Source organism: Aythya marila, assembly GCF_965140915.1.
Source record: "Aythya marila genome assembly, contig: HAP1_HAP1_SCAFFOLD_248, whole genome shotgun sequence".
NCBI classification, from domain to species: domain Eukaryota; kingdom Metazoa; phylum Chordata; class Aves; order Anseriformes; family Anatidae; genus Aythya; species Aythya marila.
This window is the reverse complement of record NW_028136617.1, coordinates 2450-15294: the sequence shown is the minus strand read 5'-3', so window position 1 is coordinate 15294 and position 12845 is coordinate 2450. Positions and strand designations below refer to the sequence as shown.

General features: G+C 46.0%; 2 long non-coding RNA genes across 4 annotated transcripts; both read left to right on the top strand.

The window, feature by feature from the left end:
- The first annotated feature begins 1013 nt into the window (after positions 1–1013).
- LOC309891690 lies at positions 1014–3172 on the top strand. 3 transcript variants are annotated; one of them, XR_014319548.1, is made up of 8 exons: positions 1014–1314; positions 1458–1519; positions 1796–1856; positions 2017–2067; positions 2198–2274; positions 2511–2551; positions 2807–2872; positions 2961–3172. It is a non-coding gene; the product is annotated as an uncharacterized lncRNA (long non-coding RNA). The 3 variants fall into 3 exon arrangements; XR_014319546.1 differs by lacking the exon at positions 1458–1519; XR_014319547.1 differs by lacking the exon at positions 2511–2551.
- A 191-nt stretch (positions 3173–3363) lies between these two features.
- Positions 3364–4872, top strand: LOC309891692. Its single transcript, XR_014319550.1, has 4 exons — positions 3364–4249; positions 4369–4418; positions 4518–4586; positions 4812–4872. It is a non-coding gene; the product is annotated as an uncharacterized lncRNA (long non-coding RNA).
- The last annotated feature ends 7973 nt before the right edge of the window (positions 4873–12845 follow it).

The following is a 12845-nucleotide window of genomic DNA, read 5'->3' as shown; positions in this document are numbered from 1 at the left end:
CCTTTTGGTTCTCAGATAGCCTACTGAAGTAAGTGATTTTTCCTGCGAGTGGAATGGATTTGATTTTTTTTTTTTTTGGCGTGTAATCAGTTCTGCTCCTAGATTTTCTTTCTATGTAAATAAAGGATATAAAGAAAAAGAAAAGGTACGTTGTTTTTGGGAAACCGTGGGAAGGGTTCCTTGACTACATAAGTGCAGTAGTGCGTAGAGAGTGAGCAGGATCACCTCCTTTATCTCTAGAGAATAAGTCTGTTTGGGCCCATTTCGGCGCGGCGCCGCCCGGGCCCATTTCGGCGCGGCGCCGCCCGGGCCCATTTCGGCGCGGCGCCGCCCGGGCCCATTTCGGCGCGGCGCCGCCCGGGCCCATTTCGGCGCGGCGCCGCCCGGGCCCATTTCGGCGCGGCGCCGCCCGGGCCCATTTCGGCGCGGCGCCGCCCGGGCCCATTTCGGCGCGGCGCCGCCCGGGCCCATTTCTCAGTTGGAGCTACTGAGCAGGTGAGATAAAGGAGCTGGGAACAGAGAGGTGTTGCACAATGGTATGTTGCATTAGTAGTAGTGAGTGTTGTGCAGGAGGTGGGTATTAGGGCTGGCATGCTGGTGAATGCTGGTTCTCTGTGTTTACAGATGGGGATGAGTCTGTTTAAACTAATTCCAGTTGAGAAAGTTTCAGTTACTAGCTTGGTGATATTGTCAATTCAATATTAAAACCTGCAGAGAAAGCAAAAAGGGATTTTTGCTTCTAGAATTACCAGAGATATCTTGTCTGCTCTCTGCATTCTTTTGAGATAAAGCTGATTTTTAAAAAAGAAAGAAAAAAACCACAGCTACTTCTCTTGTTCTCTTTCTACTTTCTTGTGCTTTGCCCCTCATCATTCCCAGGTGATTGGGTTTGGGTGCTGGGTGGGGCCAAAAGGTATATGAGCCCCAGGCATGCCATCAGAGAACTCCTTCTGTCTGGGCTGCTCTTTGGGGGTAAGTGCTTTGTGTTTCCTTCAGTCAGTTGTAGGGTTTTCTAGACAGGCTGGAGTCCATGGAATTCTAGATTTCTAAGTGGTTGGAATTCTAGATTTCGAAGTGCTTGGAATAGAGGGATATTTAGTAGAGTTTGCTGGCTCACTGTTTTTTGGGATGGTCACATATGCTCCTGTTTTTGAGCCATATTTTAATCTCTACATGTATAAAAACACTTGTTTTAGTCCCCTGGAGAGTTACACCAGCTTGATTACATGCTATGTGTGGCTTGACAGCGTAGGTGCAGCATTACCAAGAGACTGAGCAGGGTTGTATCAGAGTCTGCTCTTTCCTCTGCAAAGGGTAAGTCTGTGATTACTCCTGCTGGGGCTGCTGTGTGTGCACGTCTTCTTGGCATTTGTGGACCTCAGCTGTTTTTTTGTTTTTTTTTTTTTTGTGTGTGTGTGTGTATGTTCTAAGTTTTTGTTTTTTTTTTTTTTTTTCAGGGGCAAATAGTGTGTTTGCTGAGCGTGGTTGGTAGGAGGAGGTGGGGAGCTGCTGAAGACTGGTAGGTTTGGTTTCGAGGAGTGTGTGGCATTATTCCTGTGCGATGCGACTGATTGTTGGGCGGGAACGTTGCAGCTTGTGTGTCTTAGCCATTGTAGCTTGTGTAGTGTGTGTTGTGTGGCCCGGGTGGAGTTTGCTGTGGCACTGTGAGCAAAGAATCTCAGTTAGAGCTGGTGAGCAGCTGAAGTACCGGAGCTGGGAAGAGAGAGGTATTATTGCAGCAGGTACGCTGTGGCTGTGAGGTGCCTCAGAGTGTGCTTTTCTCTTGTCTCTACAGGTGCTTTGAGCAGTCGTGGACAGGGAAGGGAAATCCTCATGTCACAAAGCTCTGAGGGAAGGTGAGTGTTGTCAGCCTGGTCATCCCTTATCCGAAGCAAAGGGAAGACGCTCAGGTGTTTCCCTGTGAGGGTCCGAGGTGAGGCTGTGTGGGATAGAGGAGCAGTGTGGCAGGTGGTTGCTTGCAAGCACAGTGGTCATTGTGTCCTTTTGTGTTCCCAGGTGGCGTGGGTGATGCTGGCCGCTCCTTTCAAGCTTGGACCTAATTTGCAGGTACAGAGGCAAGTGGCCTGCTGTTTTGAAAGGATAAAACTAAAGATGGGGTCCCTTTTGTTGTTGAGGGATGGGTGCTACTGCTGTCAGCTGAATGTTTATCTTCTGCTTGTCTTTCTCCTTTGTTGAGGGTGAAACGCAGTGCGCAGTGCAGGACGTCTTGACCCGAGCTGCCTCTGCAGTGACTCTGGTGCATGATGAGCAGAGGTAACTGTTGTTTTTGGGGCGCGGTTGTCACTGCAGTTATTTTCCTACATCCAACAGAGTAAAATTCCAGTTTGTCTTTTAGAGGTGCTATAAGTGGGTAAAGAGAACAGATGGAAGCATCTGCCATGTGGGGCAGGCCAGCGGCTGAGGTACAGGAGGGGATGAGAGAATGTGATTTTTTTTCTGGGGATGGAATGGAATCAATTTTGTTGGTGTATAATCTGTTTTGCTCCTAGATTTTTCTTTCTGCGTAAATAAAAGTTTGAGCTAATTCCAGGTAAGAAAGTTCCAGTTACTTGCTGGGTCGTATTGTCCTTTTAATATTCAAAGCTGCAGCAAAAGCATGGGGATTGTTGCTTCTAGAAACTCCCCAGTTCTCTTGTTTGCACTCTGCATGCTGTTGAGCTAAAGCAGATTTAAAAAAAAATACAGGAAACACACACACAAAACAACAATAACAAGAACAAAAAAAAAACAACACCATTGGGTAACTTGTGAACGCAACGATCATTTAATCCCTTTGTTTTCCCAGGTGGTGTGGATGATACTGGCTGCACTGTTGGAGCTTGGACTCGGAGAGGAACACGTGAGCACAATCGTATGTTGCATTAGCAGTAGTCAGCATTGTGGAGAAGGTGAGCAATGGGGCCAGCGTCCTAGTGAATGCTGTTACTCTGTTTTTGCAGCTGATGATGAGCCTGGCAATTGACTAAGATGACAATCGGTGCCTGTGCATTTCTTGAGGCGGAGGGAATTTACCATGCAGCAACCTGAGAGCTAAGTTGGGGGGCACCTGGTATTTGCATATCTGGGGTGGCTAATGGGAGCTGGGAGCCAGAGCAGCATGGAGCCAGCTGGCTGACTAGACTTGGTTCCACGGTGAGGGTGGTTCAGGCTGGGTCACGTTCAGGCTGCTTGTGGCTGGGTCACCAGGCTAATAGAAGAAGTGGGATTATTTTGTAGTGTGAGTGCGTGTGCCAGGCAGGACAGTTTCCTTCTGTTTGTCTGTCATGTGTTGCTTCTGCGATGTCTGTTCTGTGCTTCTCGGGTCTTGATATCCTCCTAGCTTTTGACACTGGACTGACTAGACAGGCAACTTGGTAGTGGTGCTGAAGGGCCTCAGTGCTTGTTTTGTCATCATGACTCTGATCTGAGCACTTTTTGTGTTGCAGTCACTGCTTAAAGAGCAGGTCTGTTTCAGGTCTCGTGCGTCATATTCGGTTTGAGATCGCGTCTGTTTCCATCCTCACTCTTGCAGAAGTCATCTGGGCCGCATCAGGAGCTCTTGTTGGGAATTGAATTCCTAAGCATCGTCTTATGGGGTTTTCAGTCCCCATCCTTCTGGTCTGTTGTCTTGAAGGCAGGCTTTTTAGGCCTCCATCATCCCAGTTCTGGCAGTTGCTTCCAGTCGCGTGTCATGACATTTGAGTCTTCTCTAGGGTCTGGTGCAGAGCACCTGTTCTGACTTGCTGTTGCCATAGGGCTTCCCTCCGGGGGTCTCTTTTTCTTGCGCCTTGTGTTGTGTGTTTTGTAGTGTTTGTGGCGTGGCTGTGTGTGTATGTGTTTGGTCTGGAGCTGTCCTGCCTGGCAGTTAGTGATTAATGTGGCAGTGCATGGGTGTACTAATACATTGTCTGGACTGTTTTGGCGAAGACATCCGGTCTGCCTCTGGGCACGTACTGAAGGGCAGCTGGCACAGTCATCTCTGTGGTGTTTGGCAGATGTGGAGGTGGGAGAGTATATCTGCTTGTGAGCAGCTGCTCGCATAAGCGCTTGAACGGTGTGCTTGAGGAGGTCTGTTGAATCTTGAAAGGTTACAGATATGGGGTTTTGAAATGTTTATTCTTATTTCTTTCCTATCCCCAGTAGAGTGTAAACCTTTTGGAACCTGTCACAGGAAAGAGCTCCATCTGGAACTGTTCAGCACTGGGTAGGCAGCTCAGTGACAGGCTTGATCTACTTCTGAGGTGCTGAGGTAATGGGGCTTCTGTTTTGAAACAATAATTTGTAAATGGGGTCCCTGCTGTTGTTGAGGGATGGGTGCTAATGCAGGCCGCTGAATGATTATATTGTGACTGTTTTCATTTGTTAAAGCTGCAACACAGTGTACAACGTGGGACTTGAGCATAGCTGCTTTCGGCAAGGTGAGCGATGAACAGATGTAGCAGGCACTTTAGGGGTGCAGTTGTCACTGCAGTTAGTTAACTACACAAAATACAGTAAAAATCCTGTTTATATTTCAGAGGTGTGTTGTAGCTGGCTTAAGAGAGCAGATGGAAGCATCTGCCTCGAGGGCAGGTGAGGGAGCAGAGGTAAGGGAGCAGATGAGAGTAACTGTCCTAGCTGTGCTGTGGCTTTGGATGCTGCTTAGGCCTATGCTTTTCTTTTTGTTTCACAGGTGAGTCGCACAGACTCAGAGGGGCTAAGCTGCACTCTGAAGAGCAGCACGAGAAGGGCGGGCTGTTTGTGAGCTGGATTGGAGCAGAACTGCCAAGTAGCACGAGGTGACTGCGAAGGGTATCCATCTTGCTTTGCAGGTGCCATGGCAGGCTCTCCACAGAAGCAGTTGAGGATTTGAGAAGAGGTTGCAGATCATCAAGGAGCAACACATGCGGGGACGGCTTGAAAACGGTATGGCTGCTTTCTCTTCTGTTTATCAGGTGTCCCAGGCAATGTGGGCTGTGATGTTAGTCTTTAGAATCGGAACATAGCAGGTGCTGATGGCTGTCTTCTTCGGTAGGCAAAGAGGTGCCCAAAGCCCTGTCCTGTGTAGCCTGAGCACACCTTGCTGAGGATGAGGTGTCCTTTCTACCAGTTCCCAAAACTGTGTTGAAGCTGAAATGCTGTGTCTGTGTTTTGGTTGGGGTTGCACCTTGGTGAGTGTAGGGATGGATTTTAAGTGGGTGCAGCGGAGGGCCTGGACCCAGTGTCCTGTAATGTGTTTTAACACATCAGCATAGCCTTTTGGTTCTCAGCGTACTTAAGTAAGTGATTTTTCCTGTGAGTGGAATGGAATTGAATTCTTTTTTGGCATGTAATCAGTTCTGCTCCTAGACTTTTCTTTCTATGTAAATAAAAGCTTGAGCTAATTCCAGATGAAAAAAAAAAATCAGCTACTTGCTTGGTCATTTTGTCCTTTTAATATTCAAAGCTGTAGCAAAAGCATGGGGATTGTTGTGGAGGAATGGTTAAGTGAGGTAGGACACGTGGATGTTGAGCAGTTAGGAGGTCATGGGCTAGGGGAGGTACCGTACTCAACTCATATGAGCCTGGGCACGTGCACAGCTGGTTGAGAACCAATCAGGCCCAAGGACACGATGCCCTTGTGTGGTTGGGAAAGTCCCTAAGGCGGGACGGTAGCTAAAAGAGGGAGGAACTAACTGACAAGATAGGAAAGTGTTAGCCAATCCTGAGCTTAGTTTTTGCAATATGTATGAGTTGATTATGTTCGAACTAGATAAAAGGCGACTGAGCTATCCATTAAAGTTGAAGTTCACTGTTCACTCATATTGAGCGTCTGTGTCTTCCTTCTGTCGACAACAAATAGCGCCCGAACAGGGACCGATCTGAACGGGATTTGGACACTGCTGGCGGTGATCCTGGGCCACGGTTGGACGGAATAAGGGAGGAACCGGTCCTGCAACGCAGCCCAGGAGGTGGAAGGGACAAGAATCCCCTCACCCGCGTCGGGAAGGTGAAAGGGACGTGGAGTCCCCGCACCCGGGAGAGGATCCCGCCGGTCACGCGTCGCCGAGGTCTGAAAGGTGAAAGGGACGAAAACTTGGAGTCCCCGCACCCACAGCTCGGAAGGTGGAAGGGAGTCCCCGCACCCGGGATGAGCCTATAAAGGGTCCCGCCGGAGAAGCGCCGCCGAGGTCTTTGCAAAGGCTGCAACCAACGTATATAAAGGTATGGAGAGACAAGCGGCGTATGCTTTGCTCGAATGCTTTTTAGAAAAGCGGATCACTTCAGATATAGACTGCAAAAAGGATTTACCAGGATTATTAGCATATGGAGTAATGCAGGGTTGTTTTATCAATCCTGATACAGTTTTTCAACAAACAGAGTGGCGTAAATTTGGGGACAAATTGTTTGATGAAGTTATTAATGAAAATAAGGCTGCTAAAAAATTATTGAAGCCTTGGAGAGCAGTCACTAACGCCTTAGTTATACATCAGGCTGAGCAGAGAGTCGCTACTGCTGCTACAGAGCGACTGGGATTGCCGGGAAGTGTTGGAGCTGGGGATTGCCCACTGCCGCCTTCAGTGAGAACGATAACGCTGCCTCAGGGGGCTACGGGGCAGTGGGAGCCTCCCCCCCCCTCAGTCACCGCCACGAGCAGTGCTGCGCTCGGAGTTCCGCGGAATCGAATGGCAGCTGACCCTCACCGTGTGGCGAGTCGGCACAGAGCAGAGGGACGGACATCAGGACCCTGCAGCCTGTCTGATGTAACCATGGAAGCAGCGGCGGCTGTACTGCTTCTCTCTGGCATTCTTTTTATAAGAGGTTTACCTTGCAATGAAAAAGGGATACTAACTGGAGTGTTAATAATTGTATGTGTTATTCTTAAATGTCCAGGTATTTTGTGTTGAAAGTATTTGTGTAAGGGTAAGGTTTTAAAACAAAGTGTTGCAAGTCACTTCACGAGGAACACAATGAGAGGCAATACTTGTTTGTTTGCTTATCATTCTAAATTATATTCATGTGGTATGATTGAGGTTGTGGTATGATTGAGAGTGAGATGTGCCAGAGGCCTCTGGGTGTGTGAGTGTGCTGTGTACTGTGTTAGTGAGAGCGCATTTATTGCCATAGTGCAGGCTGAAATCATAGGAAATTAGTACTGGTCGAGCAAAATCATGTTTCACAAGTATGGAGTCATTGTGCGAAGTAGCCACTTGGAGAAACTTAAGGGAACGTACTGTTTAAAACTTTTTGATTGTAATGAGTCAATTCACAAATCCATTACTTTCTTGAAAGAGCACATGAGAAAGAGTCAATATGGTATCAATCCTTTGAATCAATGGTTCACTGATTTGTTTGAAACAATGCATAGATGGTTACTGGGATTAGTCAAAGAGGGATTAAGGATTTTGTTCACTGTGGTGTCAATCATCATTGCATGTAGTATTGTGATAAATGTGGTTAAAGAGTTACTTGCAAAAATGTTATAAAATGTTATAGAGATTTTGAAGTGGTGCCAGAAACAGGTACCCAGTGGATCACTGCAAAGTGGACTGAAGCAGCTTTAGAATCTGCACACGCCGAAGACGACCAGGAAGAGGTTCCTGATAATCATTCTGACAATGACGTGGGCTGTGACACCTCGACGACTATCAAGAACAGCCTTTGATCACCATCAAGTGATTAGGTTTAAGTGTGTTACTACTAAGTTGTGTTACTTACTATTAATTGTGTTACCATTAAGTGCTTACAGTAATTGTAGTGTTATTAGGGTTAAGTTGTATAGTTGTGTTATGTTATGTACCCTTTCAGAACATGCTTGTTTGGGGTCCCGATAGGGGATCCAAAGGAACTGAGTGAAATGTTAGCACCATACTCTGCCCGTATTACTCTGCTTAATGGATCTTTTTCTGACTGTAGGAACTGCACACGCTTTGGCTAGCATAAATAAGCTTGCTTGTTGGGCTGTTAAACAGTCAAATGTAACCACACAAGTTCTTTCTGAAATGTCGCAAGACACGGAAAGCCTAAGGCACGCTGTGCTGCAAAATAGGGCCGGTATTGATTTCTTGTTCTTGGCTCAGGGACATGGGTGTGAAGATGTAGAAGGAATGTGTTGCTTTAATCTTTCCGACCATGGTCAGTCAATTCACGACCAGTTGAAATGGTTAAGGGATCATACACAAAAAATTGTAGTACAAGATAGTTGGTTTGAAGGTTGGCTTAAATCTGTTTTTGGGAACATGGGTGGATGGGTTTTGTTAGTTAAAGAGGGACTTTGCTTTCTACTTATAATTATATTGATTATAATTGCTGCATATGTAACCTTTAACTGCCTAACTAAGAAACTAGAGCAACTCACAGAGAAGGTATTTGTAGCACAAAATAAAAACGGGGGAATTGTGGAGGAATGGTTAAGTGAGGTAGGACACGTGGATGTTGAGCAGTTAGGAGGTCATGGGCTAGGGGAGGTACCGTACTCAACTCATATGAGCCTGGGCACGTGCGCAGCTGGTTGAGAACCAATCAGGCCCAAGGACACGATGCCCTTGTGTGGTTGGGAAAGTCCCTAAGGCGGGACGGTAGCTAAAAGAGGGAGGAACTAACTGACAAGATAGGAAAGTGTTAGCCAATCCTGAGCTTAGTTTTTGCAATATGTATGAGTTGATTATGTTCAAACTAGATAAAAGGCGACTGAGCTATCCATTAAAGTTGAAGTTCACTGTTCACTCATATTGAGCGTCTGTGTCTTCCTTCCGTCGACAACAGATTGTAGCTTCTAGAAACACCCCAGTTCTCATGTCTGCACTCTGCATGCTGTTGAGCTAAGCCATATAAATAAGGTAATAAAACCACAGCTGCTGTTCCTCTTTCTGCTTTTTTTGTGCTTTCCCCCTGCACTTTCCCATGTGATTGGCTTCAGGTTCCAGGTGGGACCTAATAGTAACTGAGTTGCAGGTGTGCCATCAGAGAGCTGCTTCTGCCTGGGCTGCTCTTTGGGGTAAGTGCTTTGTTTTTCCTTCAGTCAGTTGCAGGGTTCTTTAGGTGGGTCAGAGTCTATGGACTGATGCATTTTCAAGTAGAAACCGGTACGCATATCTTTTCGAGGTGGCAACTGGTAGGATCTGTCATAGTAAAGCAATCTAAGTAGTAGGTGCCTGTATTGCACGCAGCTCTTCCTCAGGTGAGTAGTTATTACAGCAGTTTTACGGATAGTATGGCGATGTTATTTTGTGTGTTTGCTTTGTGTTTCTGGGTCCCTTATGATTTTTGCATAATTACAGGGCTTTTTGTGAGTCTTTGCCTATATGTCAAATCTTATCAAAGTCACAACCTTGGTGGCAAAGTGATGGAGCAGGGTTTAGGAGAAATGTATCATGGAGGCTCCCTGTGTGAGCATGTATCTGAAAACGGCAGCATTGGGCATATAAGCAGTGGCCTTTCTCAGGGTTAGGGGCGGTTTGTTATATTTCTGGAGCTTTTGCCTGTGTGTTTGCTGTCTGTCGAGTCTTTAGACCATAAAGCCTTCTAGGCTTTATGTGCATGGAATTCACATATTTGAGGTATGTTTATGAGGGGTTGCCAGGTACGTTGTTTTTGGGAAACCGTGGGGTACGGTTTCTTGACCACATAAGTGCAGTACTGCCAAGAGACTGAGCAGGGTCACCTTCTTCATCACTGAAGAATAAGTCTGTTCGGGCACATTTCAGCGTGGTGCTGACCGGGCACATTTCTCAGTTGGAGCTACTGAGCAGGTGAGTTAAAGGAACCAGGAACAGAGAGGTATTGCACAATGATATGTTGCATTAGTAGTAGTGAGCGTTGTGCAGGAGGTGGGTATTAGCTCTGGCATGCTAGTGAATGCTGGTTCTCTGTTTTTGCAAGTGATGATGAACCTGTTTGACGTAATTCCATTTGAAAAAGTTCCAGTTACTTGACTGGTTGTGTTGTCCTTTTAATATTAAAAGCTGCAGCAAAAGCATGGGGATTGTTGCTTCTAGAAACACCCCAGGTCTCTTGTCCTCTGCATGTTGTTCAGGTAAAGCAGATTTAAAAAAAAAAAAAAAAAAAAAGAAAATGAAAATCTGCTGCTCCTGCTCTGCTCCTACTTCCTTGTGCTTTGTCCCTCCCCTTTACAATGTGATTGGGTTTGGGTGCTGGGCAGGGCCAAATGGTATATGAGCCCCAGGCATGGCATCAGAGAGCTCCTTCTGCCTAGGCTGCTCTTTGGGGTAAGTGCTTTGTTTTCCTTCAGTCAGCTGCAGGGTTCTCTAGGCAGGCTGGAGTCTATGGATTTCTGGATGTATAAGTCCTTGGAATTCACTTAACAGAGGGATATTTAGTAGAGGTTGCTGGCTCACTGTTCTTTGCGATGGTGGGATACGCTTCTGTTTTTTGAGCTATATTTTAATCTCTAGATGTACAAACCTACTTGTGTAATTTTCCAGGGGACTAAAACCAGCTTCATTTCATGCTACATGTGGCTTGGCAGTTTAGATGCAGCGTTACCAAGAGCCTGAGCAGGGTTCTATCAGAGTCTGCTCTTTCCTCTGCAAAGGGTAAGTCTGTGATTACCTCTGCAGGGGCTGCTGTGCGTGCACGTCTTTTTGGCATTTATGGATCTCAGATGTTTTTTTTTTCGTGTGTGTATGTTCTAAGGTTTTGTTTTTTTTAGGGGCAAATAGTGTGTGTGCTGAGCGTGGTTGGCAGGAGGAGGTGGGGAGCTGCTCAGGACTGGTAGGTTTGGTTTCTCAGAGTGTGCGGCAGCCTTCGGGTGCGATGCGACTGATTGTTGAGTCTCTCCTGGGGTCTGGTGCAGAGCACCTGTTCTGACTTGCTGTTGCCATAGGGCTTCCCTCTGGGACTCACTTTTTCTTGTGCCTTGTGTTGTGTGTTTTGTTTTAGTGTTTGTGGCGTGCCTGTGTGTGTATGTGTTTGGTCTGGAGCTGTCCTGCCTGGCAGTTAGTGATGACAGCTAACGTGGCAGTGCATGGGTGTACTAATACATTGTCCGGACTGTTTAGGCAAAGACATCCGGTCTGCCTCTGGGCACGTGCTGAAGGGCAGCTGTCACAGTATATCTGTTTGTGCACAACTGCTTGTTTACCTCTATTCATTTAATAAATTGTAAAATTTAATTGCAATCCAATTTGGGACCCAGTCATGTATGACAACTGGGGGCTTGTCCGGGAGGGCTTTGGTTCCTGAATTCTTACTTTATCTAGGAGAGGCACCCCACCATTTGGTGGCTGCTGTTCGAGTCAGGTCGGGACTAATGGCATCTTGAACCTGAATAAAGGTAAGCAAAGGTTTTGATTTTTTTTCAGTTCCCTTGCTGGCTGCAGCACTATATTTTGCCCGTAATTCTGCGTGTGAAGATCTGAATGAAGACAATGGAGTCATAAGCGTTTAAAGCGTATACTGTTCTGTTGGGTGGGTTTCGGTTGCCTGTGTGTGTAAGAGTGTGACTGAGACGGAATTCAGTTCCGAAGCGATTGTGGAGGTCTTCTAACCACGGTTCCAATCTCCTGCTAGGGACTTGGCCAGTGAAGGAACGAAGGGATTCCTATAGGATTTGTGGGTGGGTGATAGATCTTAAATCCTCCCTAAGACACTCTTATTAAGGTAACCAAGGGCTGTGGGAATTGCCACAGTAACATTCCTAGATGGGTCAGACAAAATCGAAGACCAGGGACCAGAAGAAAGGGAGCAAATTACCAGACATACCACCAGAAAGTCCATTAGGAATAACGGTTAGAAATTGGAATGAGAGGGGCCCCAGAAAAGGAAAAAGTAAATAAAAAACGGTCCAGTATTGTGTGATAGAATGGCCAAAGGAGCCTTTAACACCACATATCTTTCAGCCTGCTTTTGGATCCTTTGAAGACTGTATTTGTCAGGCCTTAAATACACATGTTAATTCGAGTGAACCTTTTTGCTGGGAAGAAAGTGATTATGCAGGATTATGGATCAGGAGGACTTCATGTCCTTTTCCAGCCTCAATATTTACACTAAAAGCAGATAAGAAATTTGAAGAAGAACAAGAACAGGAAAAAGGAAAAGATAATAAACGGGAGCCGTTGGATAACCTACCATCTCCATATCCTAACAATCCACCTCCGGTGGCTGTGGTATCTCCAGCAGTACCACCATTGCCCCAGCTTTCAACACCATCAGCACGAGAATGAGACCGACCACCGGCTGCATGCACAAGAAGTAGTACTGCCGTATCTGAGAGAGCTCCTCTATATCCCTTAAGGGAGGTAACTGGTGTATAACTGGGTTGGAGTTTTAACAGGGTTTTAATGGTTTCAGGGTTAGTGTTTTAGTGTTTTAGAGGTTTTTTTGTTTTTTGTTTTTGTTTTTTTTTTTTTTTTTTGGGATGGAGTGTTGCTATGTTTTTTAGGGTTAGGGTCCTAGGGTTTTATTTTTGGTCAGTTACTTAGGGTTAGTGTGTTAAGATCCTTTTTTTTTTTTTTTTTTTTTTTCAGGTTAGGTTCTCCAGGGTTAGGGTTTTGAGCATCCTGGTTTTTTGGGTTATGGTGTTGAGCATCCTAATGTTTTGTGTTAGGGCTTTGGGTTTTAAGCATCCTAATTTTTGGGTTAAAGTTTTGTGTGTCTTCATGTTTTCAGTTTGTGCTTAGAGCGTCCTAAAGTTTTGGGTTTTGGTTTGTGTTTTGAGCGTCCTAATGTTTAGAGTTACGGTTTTGAGCATCCTACTGTTTTGGGGTGGCTTTGGGTTTTGTGCATCTTAATTTTGGGGTTAAGGCTTCAAGCGTTCTAATTTTGTTGTTTAGGGCTTTGAGAATCCTAATGTTTTGGGTTTGGGTTTTGAGCGTCTTAAGTGTTTGGGTTAGGGCTTTTAGGCATAGTACTTCAGGGGTTTAGTG